Source organism: Acomys minous (genome assembly GCF_964271855.1).
Source record: "Acomys minous genome assembly, chromosome: 16".
Taxonomy (NCBI): domain Eukaryota; kingdom Metazoa; phylum Chordata; class Mammalia; order Rodentia; family Muridae; genus Acomys; species Acomys minous.
In genome coordinates, this window is record NC_140498.1 from 55,871,069 (window position 1) to 55,888,870 (window position 17,802).

The window sequence follows — 17,802 nt, forward strand, 5'->3', positions numbered from 1 at the left end:
CGTCATCGTCCACGCTGGGTCCACCTTCCAGCATGGCTGCTTTAAGACCCCCAATGTGCTTGCTCACAACCCCTCGCTCAGTGCACTATGGGTAAAGCCTAATAAACTCACTGGCTTCCCAGAGTAAACTCCATCTGTCACTGGGACCTTAGAAGGTGTAGATGTCACTTATGCATCCATCAGGGAAGGAATTTTAGCAACTGCAACTGTACAGCCATGTAAAAGGCGGGCACATGTGTTGAGAATCAGAGCCCAGGCTCCCTTCCCAGTGTTCTCTCGGCAGGCTTGGGATTCTTGTGGCTGCCCCGTGCACATACCTCGTGCAGATGCTGACAGCTGGGGACCACTCACAGGGGCCGGAGTGCCAAGAATGTTGGGAGTTGTCAGATCCATTGGGGCCCATTTTAAGGGGGCTACGTGCAGATGGCATACTCAAAGTGCTCTAGAGGAAGACATGACACCCCATAAAACACCAAGAGGGCCCTCATCCTAGCTCATTCTGTCCTGCTTATCCTGGGGTGAACCTTGCTGAGAGAAAGAAAACTGAACTGAAGAATTAGTGGACTTACTGAAGTATAAAGGAATCATACACACACACACACACCACACCACACACACACACACCACACCACACACACACCACACACACACACACACCACACACACCACACCACACCACACATACACCACACACACACACACCACACACAGCACACCACACCACACACACACACCTTACCATAACACACTGCACACATATCACACTACATACACATGCCACACCACACACACACACACAAATACACCACACACACACCACACACATACACACAAATACACCACACACACACACCACACACATAAATACACCACACCACACACATACCATACCATACACACACACACACCACACACATACCATACCATACACACACACACCTTACCATACCACACCACAGACACAGAAACACCATACACAGACATACACCACACACACATACCACACAGAGATATAGCACACATACACACAAATATACCACACACATACATCCACACACACACACATGCACAACACTCACACATGTACACACATGCACACACACACCACACACACACACACACACACACACACGCCTCTTTTGACCAACCCCTGGTTGCACTCCCACAGAACACACTGCTCACAGCATCTGCTCTGAGGACCCTGGGGACAAGGCATCAGTGACTACAATGGCAGATCTGGCTGACGGTTCTACTAGACATTGTCTCAGTGGTTAGTGTCTTTGGCTCAGCACACCTTACACTGTCAACCTCAGAAAGCCACGCGCTTCCTGTCAACACCTGTTTCTTGTTGAAGAGAAGTGTCAGCATCCCCAGACTTGTGTTCCTGGCTGCCCTGTTGAGGTGCTTAGCTTCCACTCTTGTGAGCTGGGCCCCGGGCAGGGATGTGCGTGGAAGGGTGTTTCCTCCATGGTGGGAGCTGCCTCACTCTCCACTTAATCTCTGGAGCCACACTATCCTTACAGCCCTGGGTTACTGTGGGGAAACAGATCCAGTTTTATACACTGTTACACCTGCAGGGTAGATGCTGTGTCCTGTGTTTATATCATGGTGTGTGTGTGTGTGTGTGTGTGTGTGTGTGGTATGTGTGTGTGTGTGTGGTGTGGTGTGTGTGTGTGTGTGTGTGGTATGTGGTATGTGTGTGTATGTGTAGTGTGTATGTGGTGTATGTGGTATGTATGTAGTGTGTGTGTGTGGTGTATATGTGTATGTGTGGTGTGTATGTAGTATGTGTGTGTGTGATATGGTATAGTACGTGTGTGGGGTGTGTGTGTGTGTGTGTTGTGTATGTGGTATGTGTGGGTATGTGTGTGTGTTGAAGTGAAGTTTTCTCCTTGGCCTGAAGTCCACCAATTGGGCAACGCTGTCTGGCTAGCAACTCACCACAGCAATCCTCCCGCTCCACCTCCCAGCTCTGCGGTTACAAGCAGGGGGCACTATATCCAACCTTTCACATTGGTTCTGAGATCAAATTCAAGTCCTCATGACTGTAAGGAAAGTATTTCACCTGCCCGGTGGGAGGCTGGAGAGATGGTTTATCGATTAAAAGCACTTGCTGCTCTGGAAAATGACCCACCTTCTGTTCCCAGCATCCACTTAGAGGCTCACAACCATCCTGTAACTCCAGCTCCAGAGGACCAGCGCCCTCTTCTGTCCTCACCGGGCACTGCATGCACACGATGCACACAAATACATGAAGGCAACACATAATCACAAAAAGACAAATAATAACACTGGCCTCCCACAGCCTGAGATACAAAAGACACAGGACCCTGGAAATACCAGCTGCATCTCTGACAGTCTTCTGAGAAGTGACACATAGCAACCTACCCCCCTACACACACACACACACACACACACACACACACACACACACACACACACAGTGACCTTTTCCACTTTAGCTATGAGGACACAATGGTCAGAGCAAGATGGAAGACACAAGGCTGATAACATTTCAGAGGAAGCAGGGAAGGGGGCACAGAGAAGTTCATACTGTGTCTTCTTTTCAAACCCTTCAGCCACATCAAAACTCTGATGCTATACAAGGGTCCTGGTAGCAAAGCCACACGGGAGACAGGTATGGCCTCCAGAGATCCCAAATCCAATAGGACAGATCTAAGAGATAATTATGCAATAACAGCCAGAACATGACGGTGTCAAACTGCTAAAATAGTTCATAGGGGGGAAAGGTCTGCAGAGAGGGCTGCCAGGGAAAACAAATGGGTGGCATTTGAATGTCAGATAACCACTGCATTGAGATCTACTGCCTGGATGCCACAAATATTGCTTGGGATACAGTGACTGCCATGGGGACTGGCTTCAGGACCGCCCGCCCCCCGGCCCCCAGGGTTCCAAAGCCACAGAGACTGCAGCCTACACACGTCAGCTGCAAGACTCTCTGTAGATGGCTGTAATGCCTTGTGCTGTAAGGTATGCTGCAAATGGTTGTGCTGTTCACAAAAACGATGACTAGAAATAAAAAACGCTGCCCATGCTCCATGCAGACACAACTGGAGGGCATTTTCTGTCTGTGTCTGTCTGGCCCCTGGCACACTGAACCCACAGATACGCTGAGCAACTATTTTTATACCCCCCCCCAAAATTATAGATTGTTCATACTGTTAGTGTGAGATTCAAATTAAGGCAGATGTCCCAGGGTTTTACAGGCTAGGTCTGTTTACCCTGTTTACGGAGGATTCGGGGCACAAATACTATTTCATCTAGAAATAGCTACACTAGGCAGAGACAGGGGAGCTAGGATTCCAAGCATCCAGGACACCACTCTGACCTGCCTCAGACACTACCCCCCCTGCCCGTGGGCCGACACCCCTTTGGGGGGGGTCACATATCAGAAACCTTGCATATTTATATTTCATAACAGTAGCAAGATTGCAGCTATGAAGTAGCAACGAAATCGCTTTATGGCTGGGGGTCACCGCAACATGAGGAACTGCAATAAAGGGTCACATTGTTAGGAACATTGGGAACCACTGCTCTAGAGCGCTGCCCATTACCATGGCAAAGGGAGAGGATGTTGTAAAGCAAAGCTTCGAGTACAGACTTAGAGGAAACAGCCATTCCCCTTCATCACAGGTCTCCTGCCATGGTCAGCTAAACTAGAAAACTGAGTCCTGCTGCAGCCTTGGGATAGTGGAAATACAGTCTGAAGCCACCTCAGGCATCTCCCACATCTGGTTGTACCAACAACCCATCTTTTAGACTGTCAGAGATGCCCGGGGGCCAGGGCCTTCCCCAGTGCTAGCGGCGCCTCAATGCCAGGAATCCCCAATGTTAGGGACCCTCAGTGGTAGCCCTCATACCAAAGGTCCCAGGGTTCTAGAGACCCCTTAGCAACAGATACCCCAAATATAGGTTCCCCCAATAGGAAGCGCTCCCTAATACCAGGACTTTCTTAGCACAAGAGCTCCAGTTGGAGACCCACCCTGTGCTGTGCTCTGGGCTTCTGAGACCGACTACTCCTGGGAAGTTGGACAAGCACGGTGGCTGCTTGTGTGTCTTCCATAGCTCCACCCCCCCCCCAACCCGGCTTCCCTCTACACAGCATTCTGCATTCTAAAACAGGTAGTGAAGAGTAGCGGGGGCCCTAAACACCTTCCAGCACCCACTGATGTCACAAGCTTCCAAGACAGAACACAGCCGTTGCCCGGGGACTCTGGTAAGAGCCCTTGTGGTGGAACGCTCTGGCCAGCAGCTCACACAGGTAGCTGCCTGCGTGTTTAGTCCTGCTGGGCCAGCATGGACTGACCTGACCCAGAGGGGCCCTGGGACCAAAAAGCAGACAGCTGTTGTTTAAAAAAAAAAAAACAAACCAACATGGAGAGGAAATGAAAACCCATCCACCTGGGCCTCCCAGGGTCACCCTGCCCCTTGCTGTGGAAGAGGTGGTTTCTGGAGGAGGCGCTGCTGAAAGTGCCCTGGTCTAGCACCAGCAGCACCGTCAGCACTCAGCCTCCGCAGCAGTCAGGTGTGGCTGGGAGATCAAGGGTCCTTCTGTGTGCTGTGGGGACTGGGACACAGCGGCAATGGTGTCACGGAGCCCTCAGAGGGGCTGGAACTCATGGATGGGAGGAAGACCTGGAGGGGTAAGGCCTGCCAAGGGTCACTCACGCCTTGCCAGCAGGAGAGGCACAGCCCTTAGGTACATAGGTACTCAGGCCTGTCCCCTGGGGGCTGGTAAGGTCCGCTCTGAAGTACCCTCTATGAAAGACAGTTTTATTTCAACTCAATTTAGACAAGTCATCAGAGAGGAGGGAGCCTCGGCTGAGAAAATGTCTCCATAAGATTGGACCGTGGACAAGCAGGTAGAGAGTTTTCTTAATTGACAGGGTGAGCCCCGCCCATTGTGGGTGGAGCCATCCCTGGACCTGTGGTCTTGGTTCTTTAAGAAAGCCCCCTGGGCAAGGCAGTGGGAGCAAGCCAGTAAGCAGCACCTCTCCGTGGCCTCTGCATCAGCTCCGGGTTCCTGCCCTGACTTCCCTCAGTGATGATCAGCGGTATAGAAGTCCAGTAAACCCTTTCCTCCCCAACTTGGCATTGGTATTTCACGGCAGCCATAGCAACCCTGACTAAAACGGTCTCCGTCCTCTCTGCCTTTGCTCCTTATCCACATGTGGATTTGTCTCTCTCCCTCTGATTCTTCTTAGTCACATCTAAGCCCCTTTTGCTCTTTTTTGACATCCATTTTCTACCTAAAAGATACAGGATTTGAGATGAAGGGCCTGCCGCGACGTTTCCTGAGATTCCCGCTTCCCTGAGCAGCACTTATGGTCTATGGAATGGAACCTCCAAAGCCCTAATTACTTAGCACTTGAAATCTCTGGAGGCTGCTTCTCTCACGATCTGGGTGTTCATGGAAAAGTTACCACAAGCGAGGGTAGCTGAAGCCCCGGTCTCACCGGAGAGCGGCATTGCCTTAGGGTGGCACGCCTACTGCTGCCCTCGGGGTACGCACAAAAGAGGGAGGGACGGTGAAATACCTGGAAGGACAGACAGACCGACCACACTTTAAAATTTAAAGTTGCTGTGACTTCTGAAGGGTTCATTTCTACAGGAAGAACGCTGGTACTCTGTGGGAGCAAACAGCCAGGTTCTGGATACGCGCAGGGTATAGGGCCTGGAAGGTGGTCTCGAATTCTTGGTTTCCGGAGCTCTTCCGTTGAGAAGATGTCAAAAGCGAGCAAGAGCCCGCAGGCTAAACACGCCTCATCTGGTTCTCACTTCCAAAGAGTTAAGCTTTCCCTATGAAAGGCGTTCAAGAGCCTGGGCATGCTGGTAGCTCACGTCTGTAATCCCAACAGTCAGGAGGCAGAGGCGGGAGGATTACAAGTTTAAGGAAGCGGGGATGCGTAGTAAAGCCCCATCTCAGATATGTGTATGTGCGCACACGTCTATCCAAAATTTAAATAACCGGCAATGCCCACTTTATAGAGGTTTTTAGAACCCTAAAACTGTGGAGAGGAAAGCCCTGGGCCGTGGGAGGGAGCATGCTCACCCTCCTCTTGGTTCCTTTTCACAAACTACGGTATTACAAACCTCGGCAGACACTACATCTTTCTAGGCTGTAGTCTTTACGAGAGTGATGTCTGTCCTGTTTGCCACTGCCTAAGACTTGGAATACCAACTCAACTCTCAAATACATTTGATTCTCTTTTCCTTCTTTCGAAATTTACATTTATCGTGGTGCTAAAGAACATTCACAGTGGTGTTTCCAGTTTTCCAGAAGAGCGCACACCCAACGGAGGCTCTTAGTCCCCGAGTGCTGAACACTGGTCAGAGGGAACAGAAGGCGCTGGTCATTTGTTTCCGGGTGTGATTTTTTTTTCTGGTCAAACGCTCCACTGCTCGCTCTGTCAACAAATTCATTAATTCAACTAATATTCGTGGAGAGCCGATTTCATGCCAGGCTGGACCTCTGAGGCCGCAATGGTGAACCAGGCAAGCAACTAGCCCTATTGAAAACACTGTGAGGGAGCCATGGCCTCCACCCTTGGGCTGCTTATAATAGGGTGAGGGAACAAAACAGACCAGAGGCAATTAGAAAACAATTAAGTATTAAATTATACGGCTCTGACTAACCCGGGCGATTCTCGGGGGGAGACGCTGCTAATGTCACCAAAGTTTTCATGGAAAAAGATGATGCTGGCTGGGAGGATGCCCTGGATTGGAAGGGCAGCATAAAGTGGGAGAGGGGAACATTCCAGAAGGGGCAGCTACTCAGAACCAAAACCAAAGCTGTAGATGCTGGCCTCACACTGGACCAGAAACGCTCTCAAGGGAAGGGTGCGAGCTAGAGTTTGAGTTAGCCCTGGAGATAATACTTAACTGCTACCAGGAGGGTGGGGCGCCCCTCCTACAAAAAGTGAACCTTGATGGCTCCCTCCTTTACACCCCGGTTTTTGGGGAGAAGCTGCTCTTCCAGTTTTGGGGAGAAGCTGCTCTTCCAGTTTTGTCCACAGTGGGAAGGCCCCCGGATCACCTGGGACCGCTTTCCTGGCCCTGCCTCCAGAGTCTTGGATTCAGTAGACATGGGATGGAGATGTCCATGTTTGAGAGCATCTCCTGAGCTCTCCAGTGGGTGATGCTGTTCATCTGACTGCTTTAAGGCCATTCTGTATTGTATTCCTGGGTGGAGACGGAAGGGACGTAGCTAGCGGGTAGGTCTGTAACCTCAACAACACGCAGCCTGGGGAAGTCACAGGAGAAAGTATTATGACCTCCTCCTTAATGCACACTATAGTCAAGACTGGACCAAATTAAGTAGAGTCCACCTTTACAGCATAGGCACAGCCTGGTAGGTGAGGAGAGATTAACCTTTCTTCCAAATAGTAGAGAGATGACACTCAGGAGGCAGAGGCAGGTGGATCACTGTGAGTTTGAGGCCGGCCTGGTCTACAAAGTGAGTCCAGGACAGCCAAAGCTACACAGAGAAACCCTGTCTCAGAAAAACAAAACAAAACAAAAAATAATAATAACAATAATAAAATAAAATAAAATAAAAAGTAGAGAGATGAAGCTGGTAGTGACTTGCAGCTAAATTTGACAAACAAGCTATTTTTCCATCCTTAGCTGGGGTGGATGACTATGTGTCTCCAATTCCAGAAAAGAAGAAAAAAAACTCCAGTACTAAGTAAAATATTCTGTATTTAAAAATCAGAAAGAGCATGCTCTTTGGTCACCTGTGTTGCCTCAAGAATGCCACCCAGCCACCAGCAGGAGGCCAGAGAGGAGCTGTGACCTGCGCGTCCCAGGCTTTGTACCTCAGTCTCTCCTGCTTAGCAGGGAGCACCTCTTTTTAAAATCTATTTTCTCTTCATTTATGTGCATGTATGTGTCTGCGATGCAGTCACAGGCAAGAAGAGGGCATCAGATCCCTTGGAGCTGACGTCACAGTTATGAGGTACCCAATGTAGGTGCTGGGAACTGAACCTGAGTCCTCTGGAAGAGCAGCCGGTGCTCTAATCACTGAGCATCTCTCCAGCCCCAGGCCCTAGTTCTTGACACTGTGACTTGCTTTTTCATTCCTAGTGAGTCCTGGGCCCTTTTCTTTTCCACAGCTGATTGCACTCTGTGCTGGGCGTTGGTTCGTGGTCCGCTGTTTGCCTGGATGTTCTACTTCTGCCATTGTCTCTGGAAGTTCTATTTGAACTGAAACGCTACAAGCCACTCATAAAATCTTCCTTGGTTAACACACATATACAAACATACATACACTGCACATATACATACACATGAATGTGCCAGCATGCAGCTAGACACATATATTAATAAACATATACAGTATATATAAACATACAAGCAAGTGCCTGTATACATACATATACAATGTGTGTATACACACACACACACATCCCTGTTTCTCACTGCAACCTTGACTCTTGCTTAATACAAGACACCAAAGTTAAGTTATATTTGTGATCTGTCTGTGGTCTGGTGTAAAAGTAACTTTTATTCTCCTGGTTCAATTGTTGTCTGGGAGGCTTGCTGCCTCCTTCTGCTAACCTAGGCCTAGTTCTGGAAGTTTCTAGCCTCTGTACAATTTAATCTAGGTCTAGAAATTTTTCAGCCTCTGAGACTCACTGCTGAATAAGCTCACCCTTTCTAGCTCTTTCTGAGCTCTGGGCTGCTTGGTTCAACTCAGCTGTTCTGCCTCAAACTCTTCTCCCAGCTGACTGACTCAATCTGGCTTCTCTCTCGGCCTGGAATTGCTCTGCTTGGCCTCAAACTAACTCAGCAATCTGCTCTAATCTTCTGGCTCCTTCTCACTTCTGGCTTGTTCCGTCTTCACCTGAGTTTTCTCTCTGCAACCCATCTCTCTATTACTGACCTGGTAAAACTGCCTCTTCTCTCTGTAAAACTGCCTCTTAAGTAGTTTCCCTCTCCTCTCTCTTCTCATGAGAGTTGGGCATGTTCTATTCTGCCAAGCCTTCTCTGATTTGTCACCTTTTCTGCCACTCAATTCAACCTCACTTTCAAACATGAGCACTTCCTTCTACAAACTAACTTTACCTTCATTGTTTGGGATTAAAGGCATGACCTCCATGCCTGGAGCTATGCCTTTCTCCACCTGACACTTGCTTTGTACCAGGCTGGCCTTGAACTCAGATCTGTTTGTCTCTGTCTCCTGGAGTAAAGGCGTGTCTGTATTCCAGCTGGATCACACAGACCTAGAAGGTCTTTGGATGTGACCTCCTGCCAGAGCAGCGTGTTCTGATGTCCTTCTACAGTCTGGCTGAGTCCCCTGAGGTGACCACCAAGTGTGAGAACCGGTTCATTTCTCCCCCTCTGCGGCAGCAATGGCATCTGAGGCCTTACTGATGTAGGTGGTGGTCTGTGGACATCACTGATGACCCGGCTTCTCATTCATTGGGGATTCGTTCTGAATGGCTGGGGGCAGATTGCAACACATTCATCAGGCTCTGCTTGGGAAATGTTCTTATCTGATGACACTGAATCCCCTCCTCACATTTCCTGTGCCTGTCATTTAAACAAATGGCCATCCAGCAACTGCCATGGAGTCCCAGTAATGCTGTAGAGAGCAGAGATTGTCCCTTGTGCAGGGCTGGAAAAAGTTCCTCCTGAAGAATGCATCTCAGAATTTCATGACGTCATTGCCGTTTCAGAACTCGCTTTGAGGGCAGCTGTAGGGGTCCGGATTTACTTCAGTGAAAACTGTCAGGTGTTTGAGGTGAGACGGGAAGACCGTGGCTGAGTACACTTACAGTCCCGCTACATAAGCCCCCTGATCCTGCAGGAAAAGACGCAGAGCTGTGCACCAAACTGATGAGCTATTCATCCGGGACCACGTCTTCCTGCTCTGTGTGTCTCAGGAGATCTGGGATGCTCTCGGAACGCTCTCTTTTTGGTCCTAGAGCTTCCTGTTTTAAAGCACTCTGGTGAGCTGGTGGACACACTGAAGGTTCTTTCTATAGGTGAGCCAAACGACTCTTTCACCCACCAGTGTGTACCACGCTACACGTCATGAATACGCTACGCATTCCACTCAACAGTCTCTGATCTCAGGAAGGTCCAGACTAGTGCTCAGGACAAAAGGCAACCGGGGTGATGACATCAACAGGTATGTGATCCACAAACCCAGGCTGAGCATCTGCACACAAGGAAGCAGGCGGCCAGACACCAGACCCTCAACTGAGGGTCGGAGACGCCGTGACCAACACGGGGAAGTCCCGGTACCTGACCCTGCGATGTGCTGGACAAAGGAAAAAAAAAAAAACATTCATAGCAAACAGCCTCCAGAGAGGCGGAAATGGGAGTCCTGACATGACAGCTTGGAAGCCCGTCCTCAGGATCCAGGTCTGTATCCAAAAGGCATCTGGGACTTACTCATAAGTTGTAAAGATGAATGGCTGATTTTCAGAGGAAAAAAAAAGATGATGGAGAAGAGTTCAAGATGCCTGGAAGGCAAGGAGAACCATGAGGAAGCTGAGTTAGCCCAAGAGGGCGGGGCAAGAGACTGGGGTGTGGGTGGAGCAACTTTGGGAATAAGAGGAGGGATGCAAAGGATGACATCAAAGGTGGAAAAAAAAAACAGGTACCGGAAGTGAGGGAGCTACCGCCAACTAGAGCGTGTGGGGTTGAGACTGTTTCTTATTTTTGGCTTGACCTAAGTTAATGAAGCTAAGCCTTTCACCAGAAGCGAACCAGGGCACTGGAGGGGGACAGTGAGATACTCAGGCGGCAGTGTTGATCAGGCCTTCGGGGACATGCAGAGGGGGGAGCATGGGCTGGGGATACAAATGTGGAATTCGTCATTGTCGTCGGTGTCCCCCCCACATCGACCAAGAAGTCCATGGAGAAAACTGAACAGGCCTTGGGCTCCTGGAACGTGGGGTTGACAGGAGTCACGCAGCTCCATTCAAGCTCCCAGTGCCATTTCCAAACTCAGCTATTGCGCTGTGCAAGCCATGCGCGCTGTCACAACTTGGGACCACTGTCCTGCGGGTGGGACGCAGGAGGGAAGAAGGCTTTGCTGAAGAACACCGGGCCCCAGTGTTCTGGAAGCCGTTTATCACAGGCTCAGTCAAACACGCTTTCATGTGCCCAGCTGGTCCCTCCCCGTCCCCTTCTTGAACATTTGAGAGAGGCACCGCGCTGACCCTGTGTCGTGGGAGGCAAGCTTGCTTTCTGATGTAAGTTGAAATGGTCCCAGAGCCGTGCTGGCTCTCTTGCACAAATCAAAGCCATTTGCTCAAACGGCTCTGCTCGTTTCTCTTAATTTTTCTGACCCCTCCCAGGCAAGTCAGGGTATATTTCATCTCAGAGCAAAGAGCTGGATTTCCGTTTGCCAGCACCCTAATTCCCTGTTGATGGAGAAGGAACTCATCAATCCATTAACTAGCCCGCAGCTGTTTGCTATAGCGAACAAATGAGAATTCAGCTTCTCCAACACTCTCAGACGTTATTTCTTCCTTCCTCTGTCTTCCGGGAGGCAGGCCCAAAATTCAGTGTTTTTGATAATCAAATCACCTTCCGATGTTTTCATATTCAGCACATGTCTAGGTGGCCTTTAGGTGGCGAGGTCACCGTCACAATACTGACCAGCAGGAACTAGCACTGCTGGGAGGGCAAGTTCAGAGGTGGGCATGTCCCTCCTGATGCCTGGCGTGTTCTAGGCCAGGGGTCCAGTGTGACAAAGAGGGCACCCCACAGAGCATGGCCAGGGGTCCTGTGTGATAAACGGGACACCCCACAGAGCATGGCCAGGGGTCCTGTGTGATAAAGAGGGCACGCCATGGAGCATACTTTAGAAGTATATTTTCTACAGTTTTGATTATAGTCCATGAAGCCCAGTGCACTCCACAGACTCAACTTCTTCATGCCCCGTGGGGACTGTTTTGCCTCCAGATGCTTGGATCTGCTTTGTTCTGGAGTCCTCTTTCCCAATGGCCGCCTACATGGGTCCATGTTTCACTCTCAGGTCTCAGTTCAGTGACCACATCTTCCAGAAAACCCCCCTGATTTCTCCTCCCTTTTAAGCGTCACCTCTATACCTACCCAGCACCCACGGGCCACTGTCATACCTGCGGGTCGTAGTCAATGTCTGAGCACTGAGTAGCCTCCCTCTGGGCAAAGCTCTGGAGTGGTTCACACAGGGTCACACGGATGTTCTTACTGCGGAGGCTCCAGCCAAGTGCCATTGGTAAGAAAAAAAAAGTAGTCATAGGAGGAGGAAGAGGAGGAAGGAGAGGAGGAGGAGGAAGACGAGACTACAATGACAAATGGACAAGCTCTCCCCCTCAGACTGTGAGAAAGGTGAACGGAGCTGGAAAATCAAAACCAAGGCCAGAAAGTGGAAGGCTACACTGGAGACAGCCAAGGCAGGACTCTGGGTCTTGCCCTAGCGTCCTCTAGAGCTGAGCTTGGGACTGGCACACAGTGAAACCGGTTCCTGCAGTTTGCAGGACACTTCAGCTCCAGTGAGCCTCGTTTTCCCTGTCCGTCTCAGCTTGTTTGCTCTTGTCTAACAAGATACCTGTGGCCAAGTACTTTATAAACTAAAGGAAAAAAATGTTTATTTGGGTTGTGTGTTTGGAGATGGGGAAGTTGAGGAACATGGCGCCCCCATCTTCTCAGTTTGTTTTAAGGGCTTTGCCGATCTTCGGCTCACAGTGGGAAGCAGCTAAGCGCGTGCCCAACACCGGAAGCAGGAAAGACCCAAGGGAGCTGAACTCAACACTGTTGCTTCAAGGACAAAGCTCTGACATGCGCTTTAGTGGGGGCAAATCCCATTCAAGGTGCGTTGTGACTTACGAAGAGGAGGCTGGAATCTTACCTGAGGACTCAGTTGCCAAGACAAAGGACATATGTTTTAAACATGGCCAAAGGTAGAAACAAGCCTTCGGGGTCTCGCTTTCTAGTAAAATGCAAAATGGTTGTCTTGTTTGCTTTTCTGCTGCAGCGATTAAACTCCATGGCCAAAAGCCACTTAGGGAGGAGAAAGTTGATTTGGACTCACAGTCCCAGAGAGATGACAGTCCATCACACAAGGGGGCGTGACAGCTGGCAGCAGGCGCCACGGCAGAAGCAGGAAGCTGAGCGCTCACATCTCAACCAGAAACTCCAAGACAGAGAGAACTAAAAGTAGGGCAAGACAATGAACCCTCAAAGCCCCGGCACTTCCTTTATTGAGGCTGCACTTCCTGTAAGGGCTTTGCTTCAGCCCCTACCTGTGATGTCATTGCCTACGCGCCACTGGGCGGGACCCTGTCCAGTGTATAAAAAACAATAGACCTCCCTCACCTCTCTCTCTCTCCCCCGTCCCGCCTCTCCCCCTCCCCCTCTTTCCTCTCTCTTCCTCTGTTGCCTCTGTCTCTCTCTGGGGCACCCCTCCCCCTTTCCCGCCTCTCCCCCTCCCCCTCCTTCCTCTCTCTTCCTCTGTTGTCTCTGTCTCTCTCTGGGGCACCCCCCCCCCCTTTCCTTCTCCTCCCATGCTCATACCATAAAACTTCTCCAACCAGTATTTGTTGCCTGGCATCTTATGTCTTAATCTCTTATTTTATTCTTAATTACTAAACTTCCTCCCCAAACAGCAATGCCAGCTGAGGAGCAAATGTTCAAATGTCTGAGCCTAGGGGTGGGGGGGTGGGGGGGGTTGGGGGGCAGTGGGGGGTGGAGTGGGGGCTCATTCAAACCACAACCCCTTTTGAGGGGTTTAGAAGCAACAAGCAAAGTCACACATGCATTGACCCTTCAAAGATGAGTGACCAAAAAATTATCAGAGAGACAAATAGGTGTCGAAACCCAAACGAAACAAGCCAGTTTAGTTGTGTTATCTTCCAGGTGGCCGGGCTAAGACCATACCAGGGACTTAAACAAAAATCTGGGGGTGGAGGTTGGTCCTTTTTGAGTCAGAGTTTCTCTGTGAGGCCCTGGCTGTCCTGGAACACACTCTTATAGACCAGGCTAGCCTTGAACTCACAGAGATCTGCCTGCCTCTGCTTCCTGAGTGCTAGGATTAAAGGCGTGCGCCACCACCTCCCAGCAACAAAATGTTTTTTAGATTTACACGTACGGATGTTTTGCCTGCAGGCACGTATGTGCACCAGATACATACACTGCCCACAGAGGCTAGAAGGGGGCATCAGACCCCCTTAAACTGTGGTCATAGATAGCTATGAGCTGTCACATGGGTCCAAGAAACAAACCCAGGTCCTCTGCAGAAGCAGTAAATGATCTTTACCTCGGAACCATCTCTCCAGTCCCTTAAAAATGACTTTTTTTTTGTAATAATAATTATTAGTCCGGTTTCTCTAGAGGAACAGAACTTATAGACTGGATCTGTACAGGTAACAGAAAGGGGATTTATTATAGTGGCTTACGGGCTGTGGTCCAGCTGGTTCAACAATGGCTATGCACCAATGGAAAGTCAAAGAATCCAGTAGCTGCTCAGTCCGTGAGGCTGGCCGTCTACACCGGAATCCCACAGAATTCAGTTCCCACGCCAGTGGCTCTGAATGAGAGAGCAAGCCGACAGAGAGAGCAGCTTCCTTCTTCTATGACCTTCCCATAGGCTGCCACCAGAAGGTGTGGCCCAGGTTAGAGCTGGCTCCTCCCACCTTAGAAGATTCTGATGAGAGACAGAGACAGACAGAGAGACAGACAGAGAGGGAAAGAGAGAGAGAGGGAGGGAGAGAGAGAGGGAGGGAGGGAGGGAGGGAGAGAGAGAGAGAGAGAGAGAGAGAGAGAGAGAGAGAGAGAGAGAGAGAGAGAGAGAGAGAGAGGAAGGAGCCCTCACTGTCTGGAGGTGGTTTTACGCTGCAACAGCGGACTTCCTTTGGTCTGAGAAAACTAAACGATTTACTCTCTGGCGCCCCACAGAGGAGGTTGACCATCTCTCTACTAGGAGCGCTCTCTCTAATAACTGCTCCTTGGCTCACGCGACCCTGATAAAAACCACCTTAAACTGACCATAGTGACAGGTAGAAGCCGTGTTGAAGTCACCTGCCCTCACACGGGCCAGGTCTACGTTGCAGGGCCTTGGTGCGCCTCCTTGTGGTCAGTCAGTAAACTGGGGCCCACAGGTGCCGCCACTGCCCAGTGTCGCACCGTGATGGCCAGGGCAGAAGATCTGAGTTCAAATTTCCAAGCATGGTTTCCACTAGTGTGTATTATTCCCACAGCATCGTAAAGGCAAAAATAAATAAGTAAATAAGCTAGAAGTTGGGCTATAGGAAATATCTGACATTTTCTATAATAAAACGGGCTTTAGGGGGGGTGGGAAACAACTTATTTCTCAAATTTGCCAAAATACATGCAGCCTACCAACAAAGATTTTTTTTCCTATGTACAAGGGAAAATTACGATCTCTCAGCTCACAGCGCCTTCAGCCATGTGGGCCATCCGCACCCCACGTTCGCTCCCCCCCCCCCCGCCCCCAGAACTCTCCACAGCCCGACTCGGAAGGCATCCATTACACTGCAGAATAATATTTTTCACTAAACCAATCTTGGCCTTAAGTCCAAGGTTGAAATTGCCACATTAGCACATATATGGCTTGCCAGCCCTGGCTGGATTCCCACATTAAATTCCTACCTCCAACCATCCTTTCATTACCTGCAAGCCCGCTCGCAGTCAAGGCACTAAAGTGTATATTAAAGCCTCAGACCCCTCGCATGGCCCCTGGCAGCCACACCTCCAAGACTGACAGGACTCAAGTGAAAGCGCTTCAACCCTCAGACTTTAGGCCCCTAAATTCCCATGCTGAATTCTTCTCTCTGTTGACGCTGGCAGCGAGGGTTCAGCCAAGTACTGACCCACTGGGCTAGTGGTCCTCAACCTTCCTAATGCTGCAACCCTTTAATTCGGTTCCTCGTGTTATGGTAAACTCCCCTGTGCGCCCCTCAAGCCATAAAAATTATTTTCATTGCTACTTCATGATTGTAATTTTTGAGGCTGTTATGAATGGCAGTGTAAGTAACTTTTGGAGATAAAGGGTTAATAAAGGGGTCACAACCCGCAGGTTGAGAAACACCCCCACTAGGTAGTGGTACCTTGGCTGTGTCCCTGCGGCCAAAACCCCAGACAACCCCCAGAATCCTTTTGTCAGTTTCCAGTTTCTTGGGGAAGTTCTTCTGATAGGAAGAAAAGTGATGTTATGTCTTAAGAAAAAGGCCTGGGAATTATGTCCTCTGCACCTGCCCAGTGGTCTGTGGTGCCTGTCTGCGGTGGCCTGCCGTATAATATGGCTTAAGCCTGTGCACAAGGTGTGCCCTCTGCCTAGAAGGCTGATGCTCCCTTCTCGACTCCACTTGGACTCTACTCCACAGCACTTAGTCCACCCTTTCCCTCCCCTTGGGCCCTGGGAAAGGACTAACCACTCGGCTCCCTGACAAAGCAGACCCCTTGATCGTCTATTTGTCAGCTCCTTCATGGCCCCTTGTGTATTCTTGGGTTTGATTGATTGCAGATCTATGGCATGACTGAGAGGCAGTGATGTGATGATTTAAAAATGAGATGCCAGGCAACAGATATGACAGGGAGAAGTTTATTTGTAAAGGCACGGGAGAGCTGGAAAGTGGACGGGGCACCCCAAGAGAAAAACAGAGAGAGAGAGAGAGAGAGAGAGAGAGAGAGAGAGAGAGAACCAGAGAGACAGGAGAGAGAGAGACAGAGACAGAGACAGAGACAGAGACAGAGACAGAGACAGAGAGAAGGTAGGTTTGCCCTTTCATATAATCCTGGGCAGGGGTCCACCTAGTGGCAGGCAGGTAATGACGTCATAGGTTGCTAGGCAGAATGGGGTGGGCTGCTAATAATAGATGAATTGAGGTATAGCCTGGGAAGAGAGGCTGAGTCTCCCACCTGTCCTGCCCGCCCCACCCTTTCTCTCTCTTTTCTTGGCTGCAGAGGAGCGAGCGTCTTTGCTCAGTAGGGTTTTCCTGTCTGTCATGTAGGTCAAAGCAGCAGGGACCAACTGAAGCCAAAGGCAAAACAAACTTTTCCTCCTTGCATGTTGTTTATCTCAGGCACTCCTCGGCTCAGTGGCAGAAAACTGGCTAGGAGCCCTGATCCAACGCGAAGCGGCCCAGCAGACGGATTTCTACGCTCGCTCCCAGAGCTGCCTTGCGCACTGGTTCCTCGCGCTCCCGCCTGTGCCGCCTGTGGGAAGAAGCTCGGTGAGTGAGCGGATGACTGACTCAGAGGTCACGGGGAGATTTTACTTCCTGTGTTCCCTCTCCCTCTGCCCCACCCCCTTTCTCTCTGCCCAAGGTCTCAGTGCCCAACAGCCCTTCACACTCTAGTCCTCCTGGGGGCTCACATGCTGGGGTCACAGGTGTGTACCCCCAGAGCTAGAGTTTAGCTTCTTTCCTCATCCCCTCTGCAGGTTCTCTGAGCCTGGTGTCAGGGCTTGGGCTTGGAGGCATGTGCAAGGTCAAGGCTCTTCAGGCTCCTCTTCCTCACTCTGCTGTCAGCTTGTCATTGGGACACTAACTCATTATGGGGCCGCCAGACTCCAGCCTTTACTCCTCCCTCCGTGTTCTCACGTGAGACTCGGTCTAGCCAGGGTTCAAATGGATATACGGACATTTAGGTACCATGTATTATATCAGTTACCCCAACGGCTTCTGTCTGCCTAGAGCCTGTTGCTGGGACCAAAAAAAAAAATGTTCCTGGCTCCCGTTACCCTCCCTCCCCCCGCCCCGTGGGAAAAACAGCCTCTTCTTGGAACAAGAGCTATTTAAACCTTTGGGGAGTAGGAAGAGG

The 17,802-nt window shown here is 50.2% G+C and overlaps 1 long non-coding RNA gene across 1 annotated transcript; it reads left to right on the forward strand.

The window, feature by feature from the left end:
• The first annotated feature begins 4,379 nt into the window (after positions 1-4,379).
• LOC311585982 lies at positions 4,380-5,148 on the forward strand. Its single transcript, XR_014775416.1, has 3 exons — positions 4,380-4,546; positions 4,814-4,883; positions 4,968-5,148. It is a non-coding gene; the product is annotated as an uncharacterized lncRNA (long non-coding RNA).
• The last annotated feature ends 12,654 nt before the right edge of the window (positions 5,149-17,802 follow it).